The sequence below is a fragment of the Muntiacus reevesi genome, chromosome 2 (genome assembly GCF_963930625.1).
Source record: "Muntiacus reevesi chromosome 2, mMunRee1.1, whole genome shotgun sequence".
Lineage (NCBI taxonomy): Eukaryota > Metazoa > Chordata > Mammalia > Artiodactyla > Cervidae > Muntiacus > Muntiacus reevesi.
In genome coordinates, this window is record NC_089250.1 from 253,459,932 (window position 1) to 253,473,198 (window position 13,267).

The 13,267-nt window shown below is 41.6% G+C and overlaps 1 pseudogene; it reads right to left on the minus strand.

Moving 5' to 3' along the window:
• Nucleotides 1–11,711: 11,711 nt before the first annotated feature.
• On the minus strand, nt 11,712–12,279 carry LOC136157474 (small ribosomal subunit protein eS12 pseudogene; annotated as a pseudogene).
• Between the last annotated feature and the right edge of the window lie 988 nt (nt 12,280–13,267).

The window sequence follows — 13,267 nt, forward strand, 5'->3', positions numbered from 1 at the left end:
TTCCCCTCCCACCAGTGCATTCTATTAGACCTTTTGTGAATGAGATACTCTCTAGACTTTCCCATGGAGCATAATCATCTGGGTTTTTGGCCTTCCAGGGTACATCCATCCTGGCATGACTAGATCCTTTAAATTCCTTCTTCTGCTCTCTGCTGTGGCAATTCTGGTATTTAGTGTGGCTCTTTGCATCTTCTATGCTTCCAGAAGACATCTTAGTAGCACATTTCTCCATCTCTTCAGTTTTTGCCAAGGTTTCAAATCTTGTATTCTGAAAAAGTGCTCCCAAATTAACAAACTGCATCTACTTCAACCTCTTGTTTTGGTTCCCTTGCTCAAGCACTATCAGTGTCCAAGTCTGTATGTAATCTGGCTCTAACAGGTATATCCTGGGAGTGTCTTATAGTGCCTTTAAGGTGCAACACTTTTTCTCTTATCAGACTCAGCATGAGCCCACCTGGCTTTTGTTGTGATTTAACCCTAGTGCAGGAGTAGGGGAGGTAGAGGTCAGTGTTGATGTGGGGGAGGTCTTCGCATTGCCTGCAAGCAAGGGGAGGGGTTGGTTTCCCTGATAGTTCAGATGGTAAAGAATCTGCCTGCCATGCAGGAGACTGGGGTTGGATCCCAAGGTATGGAAGATCCCCCAGAGAAGGGAATGGCTACCCACTCCAGTATTCCTGCCTGGAGAATTCCATGGACAGAGGAGCCTGTGGGATACAGTTCATGGCATCATGAAGAGTTGGACATGACTAACTGACTAAGACTTAATACTTAAGAGAGGTTACCTCCTGATAGGAGGAGATGGGCCACTCCTGCAGGTGCAGATGGTTCTGAGGAATCTGGAGATTTATGATTTTCCAAGGCATTCTTCTGCTGTCTCCATCCCAGTTTCAGAGTCTATTTTTTTTTTTTTCTCAGTTGTGGCCTCAGTTTAGCATAGCAGAACTACCAGATTGGGAACTGGGAGTATAACCATCTAGGAAGCTTAGCCATTCTAAAGTGTCCATTCAAGTCCTGGTCCTTGACCCTCTATCCACCTGCTGCAAGAGATGAGGGCCCTTGTGTATGTTTCCAAAGAGGTCCACTGGCTTCACAGTAGCTTTCGAGTGGTGATGGATTGCTCTGATCTCTTCATTATCTTTTTCCAAATGACAATCCAGTTCAGCTGGATTCTATCACCCTTTCAGTTATTTCCCTCATATTTTCCAACTACCAAATACATTGTGCCAGCAAACGTACTTCCTCAGGAAATATATCATCACCATCATGACCCGACACCTACCAGGGGTATATGGTCTTTATGGCCCATGGAATCGAGACTGAGTGATCCAGATTCAAAAGCCTCCCTCGGCATGTGCTTGGACTACTCTTGTTTGTGGTTGTCACAGGTTGGGTTTTCTCAGAAGCAGACACTGAGATGGCATTTAGTGTGCCTGATGCTTATGAAAGTGTGCATTTGGTCTAAACAGCTGCAGAAGGAAGGGAGGGGAAGCATGATGAAGCCACTGGAAAAGTCAGGCTGTAGCCAGGCAGAACGGCCACCTGTGAGGAGTTTCAGAGCTGCAGGAGCCATTAAGAGTTGAGCTTGGGGACTTCCTGGTGGTCTGGTGGTTAAGACTTTGCCTTCCAAGGCAAGGGGTGCAGGTTTGATCCCTGGTCGGGGAGCTAAGGTCCCACATGTCTTGTGGCCAAAACATAATATATAAAGCAGATGCAATATTGTAACAAATTAAATAAAGACTTAAAAAAAAAAAGAATTGAACTGAGATGGCCAGGCTTTCCTACCTCTGTAGTCATCAGTCACTGAATGTGGGATGCTTAGGTAGGGGCATGACCTTGGGTGAGGCAATTCCAGAAGCAGCTGACAGGTGAAAGCCACCTGCTGACTATGCTCCCAACCTCTCGGACACAAATACTTCATTGAAAGGAGATCTGGACACATCACAGTGTCCGCCACAGTAAAGGTTTTGGTTGCTTTTACTGCTATGATTTTTTCTCTCTCCCAGACCTGGAGATAACACCAAACACTGAGCAGGCACTTGATAATGAATATTGTTAAATAAATGGAACTGGAAAGAATGTTTCTAGAGCATGTTTATAGGAACTGGTTCTGTGTTGAGTAATAGTTGGGTTTCACTGAATTGTGGTTGACTGAACAGTGAATTCAGGGGCTGCCAGGTCAGACAGCCCTGGGCCTGCTGCCTGGCTTATCTCCTCACAGCAGTGTGGCCATCCATAGCAGGCTTATGGGGATGCAGGCCCATATCTGGGGTGGCCAGGGTTAGAACATTGGGGTGGGGGTGATCAGGAAAGAGATGACTGTAGGTACTGGAGCAGGCATCCCATAGCACCTACACTTGGACCACAAAAACAGAGACATCTCTCTTCTCTACAAACAAAAGTTGACCATTCTGCAGTAGAAGCCAGTCAAGAAGCAGATCCCACAGAGATAGGACTCTAACATTTAAATAACCTATTAAATGGCTTTCACTGTCAATAATCTGATTTGCACTCAGGCAAGACAAGTTGGATGCTTCTGAATGGCCTCAGATACGTCAATATGTAACAAGAAGATAAGGAAGAGAATTAAGTTCAAGCACCCAGGCTTTTGCATTACATCTTTCATTTTCTTGGCTAGATTGCTAAATAGTTTTATATGGAACCAGAAATTGCTGCCTAATGCTAATTTGCGAACGATACAATCAGTGCTGAGGTAAATGATATAGAGAAGTGATACTGGGATAAATTGGGATGTGTCCCTTTAAATAACGATATCGACAAAAGTTTGGCACGAAGGGCAAGGGTCTTCGTTAAGCAACAACACTGTTCCTGAGAGGAGGCTGGATGCAGAGAGAAGGCCTCTGGGGTCAGAGGTTGGCTGGCACCCTGGTCCTCCACTTGCCATCCCCGTGAACTTGGCAAGTTACTTATTTCTCTGAGCTGTCGCTTCTGTAAGGTGAGTAATAAATGTCAGAGAGTTGTTATGAGGATAACATGATATATGGCATCTGAAACACTTAGCACGGTACTTGGCACAGAACAGCTAATAAGTGTGAGATGCTATTATTTATTGTAATGACTCAGCTCTTACCCGAAGGACAGGACATTGGCCTCCCAGTGTCCTGTAGAGTTGGGGGCAGTCCCAGTGGGGTAAGTCACGTGTGCAAATGTTTCTAGCTCATTGCATGGAAAGCCAGCGTCCCCTGGATCCTCCGGTGTGGGTAAACCCAGGCATCAGGGTGCTCACCTTCTTGAGGGAAGATTGCGGTCACAGTCCCAGGAAATCCTATGAAAAACTCTTTGAAGATTTGGGGAAACCTCATGTTCTTATTGAACTTTCCTTACTCCCACAGGCTGCTCCCTGTCTCTCAAACCCAAGCCCTATCCCTGGCCAGATCTTCTCCAAGGCTGGGGACCCTTTTGATACAGCTCCAGGTCTTGAAGCTTACACAGAATGGAAAGCCCTTTACCTGGCTTAGCAGTAGAACTCTCCCATCTCCAAAACCTACAAAGCACGTTGGGTACCACATCCTGTTTTCTGGGGCCATCATCATTTGGCTACCTTATTTTCTGATTAGTCTGTGAGCTCCCTAAACATGGATGTGGTATCTTTCTTACCTGTCAGTGATTAGCATCCACTGGGCCGCTGTGTTAGGTCATGAGAATAAATTAGGCTTAATGGGGTTTCACCTGACTCCATTGATTCTTTCCATGTGGTTCGTTGGGTGCTTAAAGCTGTAAGATGGCTCTTTGGTGTGTTTCCTGTTAAATATCGATGCTTTCTGAGACGATAGAGGTTTTCAAGAAAGAGGTGTCCTTGGGAAAGTGCTTTTTTTTAGAAGGTATTGCAATGCTCTGCAGAGAAGAGTTCAGCCCTGAAGAATATTAAAACTGCTACTGGCATCACTCTTGAGCTTAGACAAATTCTGCAGAGAAGCTGTGTTTCCTGAGAGACTCTGAGATTTTTAGTTGCTATTGGTTTTAGGTTACTTATTTCAGTAGTAGGAGTCACCCTTGGCTTCTTGAGTGGAGCATTACATGTTTTGTTATTGGTGTTTCTGTTATTTAAAACACATGGAAATGTGCACATGGAACTCAGTTTTCCTTTGGATAAGAAAAAGGTAAAACAGCAGTATGTCCTGGGGATTACTTGGTGGCTTGGCAGTAAAGATACTCCCTGCAATGCAGGAGCTGCAGTAGACGTGGGTTTGATCTCTGGGTTGGGAAGATCCCCTGGAGGAGGGCATGGCAACCCACTCCAGTATTCTTGCCTGGAGAATCCATGGACAGAGGAACCTGGCGGGCTACAGTTCATAGGGTCACATAGAGTCAGACGTGGCTGAAGTGACCTAGCATTTTGCACATCAGTATGTCCTAGGGGTAATAATAGGGCCTCCCTGAGCATCAGCTGACTATGGTTCACTCAGCCAGCCTGCCCTAGGCCTCCATGCCTGGTTCCAGCATCTCCACCCTGACTGATCCTGGGTCCATGTCTCCGTGGCTTTGGCTTTTCTTACGCTTTGAATTCTTGCTTTCTTCCTGCTTCTTAGTACCCCCATGTTACTTCTTCCTGCAAACATCACGGAGAACATACCTGAAGATGTGTGGCATGTAGAAATGAAGAGAAGGTCTTGGTGACTAGTAAACACTCATCAAACATGGACTGAATAAGGGGGAGAAGTTCTGCAGTACTTTGTGGCCCAATCTTTTGACCATCTCTACTTCCTGTGCAATATAAGAAACTGAAGCAGACCAGTTACTAGTGGTCACTGGAACCTAAGACCTTTGGATCCAGGAAATTGATTTCATCCATTCATCTTTAATTGAACTGGAGCCAAACAGTGGCTTGTAATAGTCATTTTAACGTGTTGAAATATTATTTCTAAAATAGTCATTCAACACAACCTGCCTGGAAGTTTTCTGGAGAATAGATATTTTTGGAATCCTTCTGACAGCCAGGCCAGCGCAATTGTGTAGAGAATGACTAATGAGTAGTCAGTTTGTCTCTTAGCCCTCTTCCTGCTAATAAACTTTATTGAGGACTTATTGGATGCTTGCACGATTTTGACTATGATACTGGTAAGGAGACTCTGAGTGTGGAAGGCCATCCTATGGGAAGAAATATGGGTTTGTCATGACCAGAACCCTCTTGACAGCCACACCAGACAAAGGGAATTAAGGGGCAAACACAGACCCGTGTAGAGACTAATGTACATAAGGATTTCAAAGGTGCCTGGATTTTAAAAATACTTCCTGACTCCATTTTTAGTCTGTGAGTCAACTGGGGTTTTCCAAAGTGGGTCTCCTGGCCTTTGATTATTATGGGAAAAACAACATTGCCTTTAGCAGCTTCCAATTGAGTTGCACGCCTGGCAGGGAGATGGCTTTCCCTGAAAGGGGACAAACCCTTGCCAGGGGGCTCTGGGGCTGGGCCTCTGGGGCTGTGTGGGTACAAGGACCCAGTGCTCAGATCTGCACGTGTGCCCCAGCAAGTCAGAGAGCTGCGTGCCATGGCCAGAGCTGGACACCATCCAACACCAAATCCATCCTGCGTGGGGCAGAATAAGAGTGTTTCTGAACAAGCTCTCAAAACTGTGAGCGATGGAACTCCCCACCCTGAGGGGATGAGGAAGGTGGGACCGACTGAGCACAGCTGACTGATGTCATGTTCATCTCAGAAATGGTGAGAGAGCGGCAGGCAGGCGGCAGATGCACACGCTGCCTCTGATCTCAAGAAAAGTGGCCTCGTTAGGAGGGGAGAAGGTCAGCAAGGTTTCCCAGGCTGAGACCCTGTGAGGTCTGATAAGAAAGGGAGCAATTTTAAAAATCAATGGAATATTTACTGGGATCTGAGTATAGTCCTCAATCTACTGCAAAAGATGCTTTCCAGGTATCTATAAATAAAAGACGCTTGCCCTTCCAAGCAGATCTCCTGGACACTAGAGAAAGGTGCAAGGCAGAAAAAAAAGCCGTTGCCACATCAGAACCTTCTGTGATAGACGGCATCTCCCCCTGACATTTTCATTAGCGGGAAATTTATGTTCCCATTTCTGTCTGTTGTAATGACCATTCTTAGCCATAGCGTGGTGGCGGCTAATGGACAGGAATGGGAAAAAAATTCTTTAATTAATGCAAAACTGAAGCATTTTCTTTCTACACTTTGAGAAGCCAAGTAAGTCACAGCAGTTCTTGGCACTAGAGTGGAGGTAAAATAATTATACACAATTTCTAGTGATTAAAAGATAGTAAAATAATTTTAGTTACATCTTAAAATTATTTATCTTGCAAATGAGAAAGGGTGAAGAGGATGGGAATGATATGGTTCAGACTAGACCCTGCAGAACTTTCCTCCTGCCTGACCCTGGTGTTTGGGCTCCAGGTTTAGGGTCTGAACTTACTGGGGCTGACTGGGGTTTTGCCATCACCCGGCTGTGATTATTCCCCTCTCACATCCTCTTAGGTTCTCCTTTTGCATGATTTCTTTTTCTTTTACCCCTGTCACTTTTTTTTTTTTTCGAGTCCTATGTGAATATTTAGGCTTGGCTGGAAGGGAAACTGGCCCAGTTCTGGCTTTTCTCTTTGAGGTAATACTCTTTAAGAATCCAGCCTTTTAAACCTTTCCAGGTGGCCTGCAAGAAATTCTGTTTTGTTTTTTAATCAGAAGTCAGGCTGCTGAAGGGAAGAGCCAAAGGGCTGAGCTGAGTGCCTGACATAAACCTTTCTGCCTTCCAACGTCCTGCACCGAGGTGCGGGCATTCCAGCCCTTTTCTCCCCACTGAGAACACACTCGCAGGGTTGCCTGAGAGAAAGCAAGGGGGAACAAGGAGATGAGCCAGGCAAACAAATCCTAGAGCTGGAATCTTGATCTCCTGCGCTCTGGAGAAGCTGTAGACAGCTGTCATGCAGTCCCTGCTAGGGAGCTCAGCCCCATGTGTCCTGGCCCCACAAAGAAGGGTCATGCTCCATGGTAGCATCCAAGGATGCCCACCAAGGATTTAGTAACTTGGAGTGGGGGGGGTGCAGGGGTCTCCATGCAGAGGAAGGTTCTCTCCAGCTCATCCTGTGAGGTGTGGGTGTCTCTCTTTACACCTTGCACTTTTAAAAAAATCTTGCTAAAATCCTAGAGCAGACAGTTCTGGGGCTGAAAGATGTGCCATCAGCCCAAGCCTAGCGAAGGAAATGATCTCATTTTATAGCAAATTGTAAACTTTGTTTATTGTCAGTGTTCTTCATTATAACCTGAAAAAGACTGCATATACTTACATATATTTATTTTATAAACTATTCATAAAATTGATTATTAAAAATTAGACAGATTAATTTACAGGTGATTTCAGGTATTTTAGCTGTAATTTTGACAGTGTGACTTTTTTATGTTCCAACTGAAGGGCCATATTTCTAAAACGAATAATCCAATTCTTATTAGAATAGAAAGTCATGACTATGTTTCATTGATTTTTGCCCCTGCCAGACACTTTGATAAACACTTGAGATCTTATAGAATCACTAAACTACCCTTCAAGGTAAGTGATATTGTCATTTTCTGAGATGTAGAATTTGATGATTGCAGAGCTAACTAACCAGGTATGCATTTTGGAGCTTGAGTGACCTTATTGGAATAGGAACTGGATCACTTCCTAGCTGTCAGAATGCAGACAGCTTACTTGACTTCTTTGAGTTCAGTTTATGGTAACCATAGTTAAAAGTGATCCCTGGAGGTCTGTGGTGTGTTCAGACTCCTCCCCTCTGACAGCTTACCCTTAGCAGGCTCCTCCTCTCTGCACTGACTTCTGTTTGTACCTTGACCATATTTGTGTGGGCCTCTTTCTAGAAACCATGCACTGATCCATGTGTCTATCCCTTTTCCAGTAACACATTGTCTTGATTACTTCTATGTCATGTCTCAGTCGCTTAGTCATGCCCAACTCTTTTTGTGAGTCCATGGACTGTAGCCTGCCAGCCTCCTCTGTGCATGGAATTTTCCAGGCAAGAATACTGGAGTGGGTTGGCATTTCCTTCTCCATGGAATCTTCCTAACACAGAGATCTAACCTGCAGCTCTTGTGTCTCCTGCATTGGCAGGCAGGTTCTTCACTACTAGGCCACCTGGGAAGCCCTGATTACTTTTATAGTAGGTTTTAAAATCAGGTAATGTTGACAAACATACATAAGTATTTATAGAAATCATCTTTGATTGCTTTTATTATCATTTACAATGTAATGTAATGTAATGTACAATGTAATGTAATAAAACATTACAAATGTTTTATTAATGTTAGATTTATAACTAACTGACTCAGTGGGTAAATAATCTGCCTGCAATACAGGAGACACAGGATATGTGAGTTTGATCTCTGGGTTGGGAAGATCCCCAGGAGGTGGGCATGGCAACCTACACAGGATTCTTGTCTAGAGCATCCCATGAACAGATAAGCCTGGTGGTCTACGGTCCGTAGTGTCTCAAAGAGTTGGACATGGCTGAAGGGACTGAGCACACATGCACATCTCATTTCTGGAGCTTTTGTAATGGATGCTAGGTGGCTCGGATGTTTAAGACTCTGCCTGTAATGCAGGAGACCTGGGTTTGATCCCTGGCTCAGAAAGATCCTTTGGAGAAGGGAACGGCAATCCACTCCAGTATTCTTGCCTGGAGAATTCCGTGGACAGAGGAGCCTGGTGGGTTACAGTCCATGGGGTTGCAAAGAGTAGGACACTACTGAGTGACTAACACTTTCATTTAAAATCCTGGTTTCCAGTGATTCATTACTAGTATCTAGAAATAGAGTTTATATTTTTGTGTTGATCCTTTATCCTGCGACCATGCTAATGTTACTAGTTAGCTCTGGGAAACTTTTCTGTAGGTTTCTTGGGATTGCCTAAGTAGACAATCATGTTTTCTATGAGAGGAGGGCAATCTTATTTGTTCTTTTTCAACCTGCATGCCTTTATTTTTTTCTTGTCTTATGGTACTGGCTAAGACATCCTGTAAGATGTTAAATAGGATTGCTGAGTGTAAACATACTTCTCTTGATCCCTGTCTTGAGGGAAGCATCCAGTCTCCCATCACTAAGTATGATATGAGTATGATATGATTTCCCAGGTTTTTTGTACATGTCCTTTATACAGTTTTATTAGGTTGTGAATTTCTGTCCTACTTCTATTTTGATGAGGGTTTCAAAAATATATATAAACAGGTGTTGAATTCTGTCAAATCTTCTTCTACATCATTTACTTATGTGTTTTCTCCTTCTTTAGATAGTTAAGGCAGTTCACTGCTTGATTTTCAGACATCGTAACAGTCTGGTGCTCCTAGGATAAATCCCACTTGGTAATTATTGGTATATTATTATTCTTATGTATTTCTGCATTTAATTTACTGATATTATATTACAAACTTGTGCATCAGTGTTCATGAAGGATGTTGTTCTGTAGTTTTCCTTTCTTATACTGTTTTGGTTTGATTTTGGTGTTAGGGCAATGATTATGTCATTAGTTGGAAAGATTTCCTGCTATTTTCAGGAATAGGTTATGTAGAACTGATGTTTCTTCTTAAAATATTTGTTAAAACTTAGTGAAACCATCTCGGAGGGCAATGGCACCCCACTCCAGTATTCTTGCCTGGAAAATCCCATGGACAGAGGAGCCTGGTAGGCTGCAGTCCATGGGGTTGCGAAGCGTCAGACACAACTGAGCGACTTCACTTTCACTTTTCACTTTCCTGCATTGGAGAAGGAAATGGCAACCCACTCTAGTGTTCTTGCCTGGAGAATCCAAGAGACGGCAGAGCCTGGTGGGCTGCCATCTATGGGGTCGCACAGAGTCGGACACAACTGAAGCGACTTGGCAGCAGTGAAAGTATCTGAGCTTGAAGTTTTCAGTTTTTCTTTTTAAACTAGCAATTCAATGTCTTTAATAACGATAAGATTATTCGGGTTATCTGTTTCTTCTTGTATAAATTTTGGTTTTGTAGTTTTCAATGAATTGGCTCATTTAGACTAGGTTGTTGGATTTAAGTGCATAAAGTTTCCCCATAAAATTCCTTTACTAACTTTTTAATATCTCTAGGGTCTGTTAGGATTTTCCATCTTGTCATTTCTACTATGTGTAATGTACATACATCTCTGTTTTTGGTCAGTCTGGCTAAAGATTTATCCTAAAAATTTTTTTTCAAATGATCAACTTTTGTTTCATTGCTTTTTTATTTTCTTTTATTTCTTTTTATTATTTCCTTCCTTCTGTTTACTTTGGGTTTATTTTGCCCCTTTTCCATCTTATATAGTAGCTTAGGTTGTTGATTTGAGATCTTTGTTCCTAATAAAAACTTAGAATCTTCTAAATTTCCCCTAAGCACTGATTTAAGTGCATACCACAAATTTTATATGATGTCTTTACATTTTCTTTCAGTTCAAAATGTTTTCTAAATTTCTTCCTTGATCCATATAATTTTAATAGATGTTTTACAGAAATTTAATGTTTAAAGAAAAATTGAAAGGAAAATAAAGACTTCCCAAATCTTCTCCTGGCCATAATTTCTCCTCTTATTAATACTTACATTGGTGTTACAATTGTTGAATCAATTGACACATTGTTATTAACTAAAGTCCATTGTTTGTATTGAGGTTCACTCTTTGTGTTGTGCAAGTTTTTTCAAGTATGTAAAGTTATGCACAATCATTACATTATACAAAAGACTCTGTGTTCCACCTATTCATCTTTTCACCATCTCTCCTCCACAACCCCTGACAACTGATGAACTTTTTATTGTCTTGAAAGTTTTATCTTTTCTAAAATGCCATAGAGTTGGAATCATACAATATGCACTCTTTTCAGATTGGCTGCTTTCACTTAAGAAATATGCATTTAAGATTCATTTCTGTTGTATCATGGCTTGAGAGCTCATTTCTTTGTATCACAGAATAATATTTCATTGTATGAATACACCACTGTTTGTTTGTCCATTCACATATTGAATGACATCTTGGTTCCTTCCAATTTTTGTCAGTTCTAACTAGAACTGCTATAAACATTCATTTGTAGGTTTTCACATGAACTTTAGACATAAGTTTTCAACCATTGGATAAATACATAGGAGCATGTGAATCTTTTTATAAGTCTATGGTTAACTCTGTAAGAAACTCCTCAATTGTCTTCCAAAGTGGCTGCATCACTTGGAATTTTCACTAGCAATGAATGAAAATTTCCTCACATCCTTATCAGCATCTGGTGTTGTCAGTGTATTGAATTTTATCCATTCTAATAGGTGTGGAGTAGTATCTCATTATTTTAATTTGTAATTCACTAATAACACATGATGTTGAATATCTCCTATGCTTATCTTCCATCTGTATATTTCCTCTGGTCAAGTATTTGTTCAGATTTTTTGCTTATTTTTTAATTCGATTGTTTAATTTTTATGCATTTTTGATAAAAGTTCTTTGTGACATGTGTGTTTGCAGATATTTTTTTCTCAGTCTGTGGTTTGTCTTATTCTCGTAACAGTGTCTTTCACAGAAAACTTTTAAACTTTAATCAAGTCCAACCTACCAAACTTTTCTTTCTGGGATCATGCTTTTGTTACAAGTTCATTGGAAAACCCAAGGTCACTTAGATTTTTTTCCTATGTTATCTTCTAGGAACTTTGCATTTTACATTTAGGTCTATGATCCATTTTTGTTTGTTTGTTGAGTTTTTTGTTTATTTTTTGAGGGAAAGAGTCTAGTTTTTTTTTGTGTGTGTGTGTGTCTGTGATGATTTCTTGCATTTTAAATACACCGTGATGGCATCCTTGGCCTTACACTCTTTGCCATTGTCCTTAACCACCACACAACTGCAACAAACCACTTTATGGGGGTTTTCCCTCTCTGTCAATGTTATATAGGCCAACCCATTCCCCTAGTTTCTTGTCATCAACTTTATGTTTTCTCAGTTGCTCAGTTGTGTCCAGTTCTTTGTGACCTCCAGTACTATAGCCTGCCAGGCTCCTCTGTCCATGGGATTTTCCAAGAAAGAATACTGGAGTGGGTTGCCATTTTCTTATCCAGTCATCAACATTAGTCAGGTTGATTTGGTTCTCAGCACAAAGGGCCTCCACCAACTTGGCATACGTAGGCTCATCACAGTTGGATGCCAGCACACAAAGATGGGTTTGGTGATGGTCTAAAGCTTCGGCAGCTTAGGGAATTCCACTTGCTGAGCCATCATGGATGAGGGAGGGCTTCGGCACCTCTTGCAGAGCAGTACTACCATACGCTGCACCTCTAGCATCAATGCCTTCTTGGGCCATGGTGATGGGTTGTAGGTGGAGCTGAATCTTGAACACACCCACAGCCTCCACCTTGATTCTGTGGAGGCAGGGAAAGAACTACAGCTCATTTTGAAATAATTCTTGTGAAAGCATAAGGTCAGTGTCTAGATTAGTTTTTTACATGTGAATGTACAGTTGTTCAAGAATAATTTGTCGAAAAGAGTATCTTTTCTTTGTGTGATTGTCTTTGCTCCTTTACGAAAGATCAGTTGACTGTATTTGTATGTATCTACATCTGTTCCATTGACTATATATGTATGGGTCTGTATCTGCTCCACTGATTTATCCATTGTTTATTCTTTTGCCAGTACCACATTGTTTTGATTACTGTACCTTTATAGTAAGACTTGAAGCTTGGTATGTCAGTCCTTTGACTTCATTATCCTTCTTCAATATAGTATTGACTACTTAAGAGTCTTTTGCCTTTCCATATAAAATTTGAAATGAGTTGGTTGATATCCATAAGGTGACTTGTTTCGTTGGGATTTTATTTGAGCATTTGTTGAATCTGTAGATCAAGTTGGAAATAATTGTTATCTTAACAAAATTGAATCATCCTATTTATGGGCATGGTCTATCTTCCCTTTTTCAGATTTTCTTTTATTTTTTTTTCATCAGAATTTGGTAGTTTCCCTCATATAGATCTTATATACATTTTGTTAGATTTATATTAGATATTTCATTTTTTGTGTGCTAATGTAAATGGTGTTGTGCTTTTAATTTCAAATTCCACATGTCCATTGCTGGTATTTTTCTTGTTGTTGAGTTGCTAAGTACTGTTCAACTCTTTGAGACCCCATGGACAGCAGCACACCTGGCTTCCCTGTCCTTCACTATCTTCCAGAGTTTGCTCAAACTTATGTCCATTGAGTCAATGATGCCATCCAACCATCTCATCCTCTGTCACCCACTTCTCCTCTTACCCTCAATCTTTCCCAGCATCCTGGTTGTTTCTAATGAGCTGACT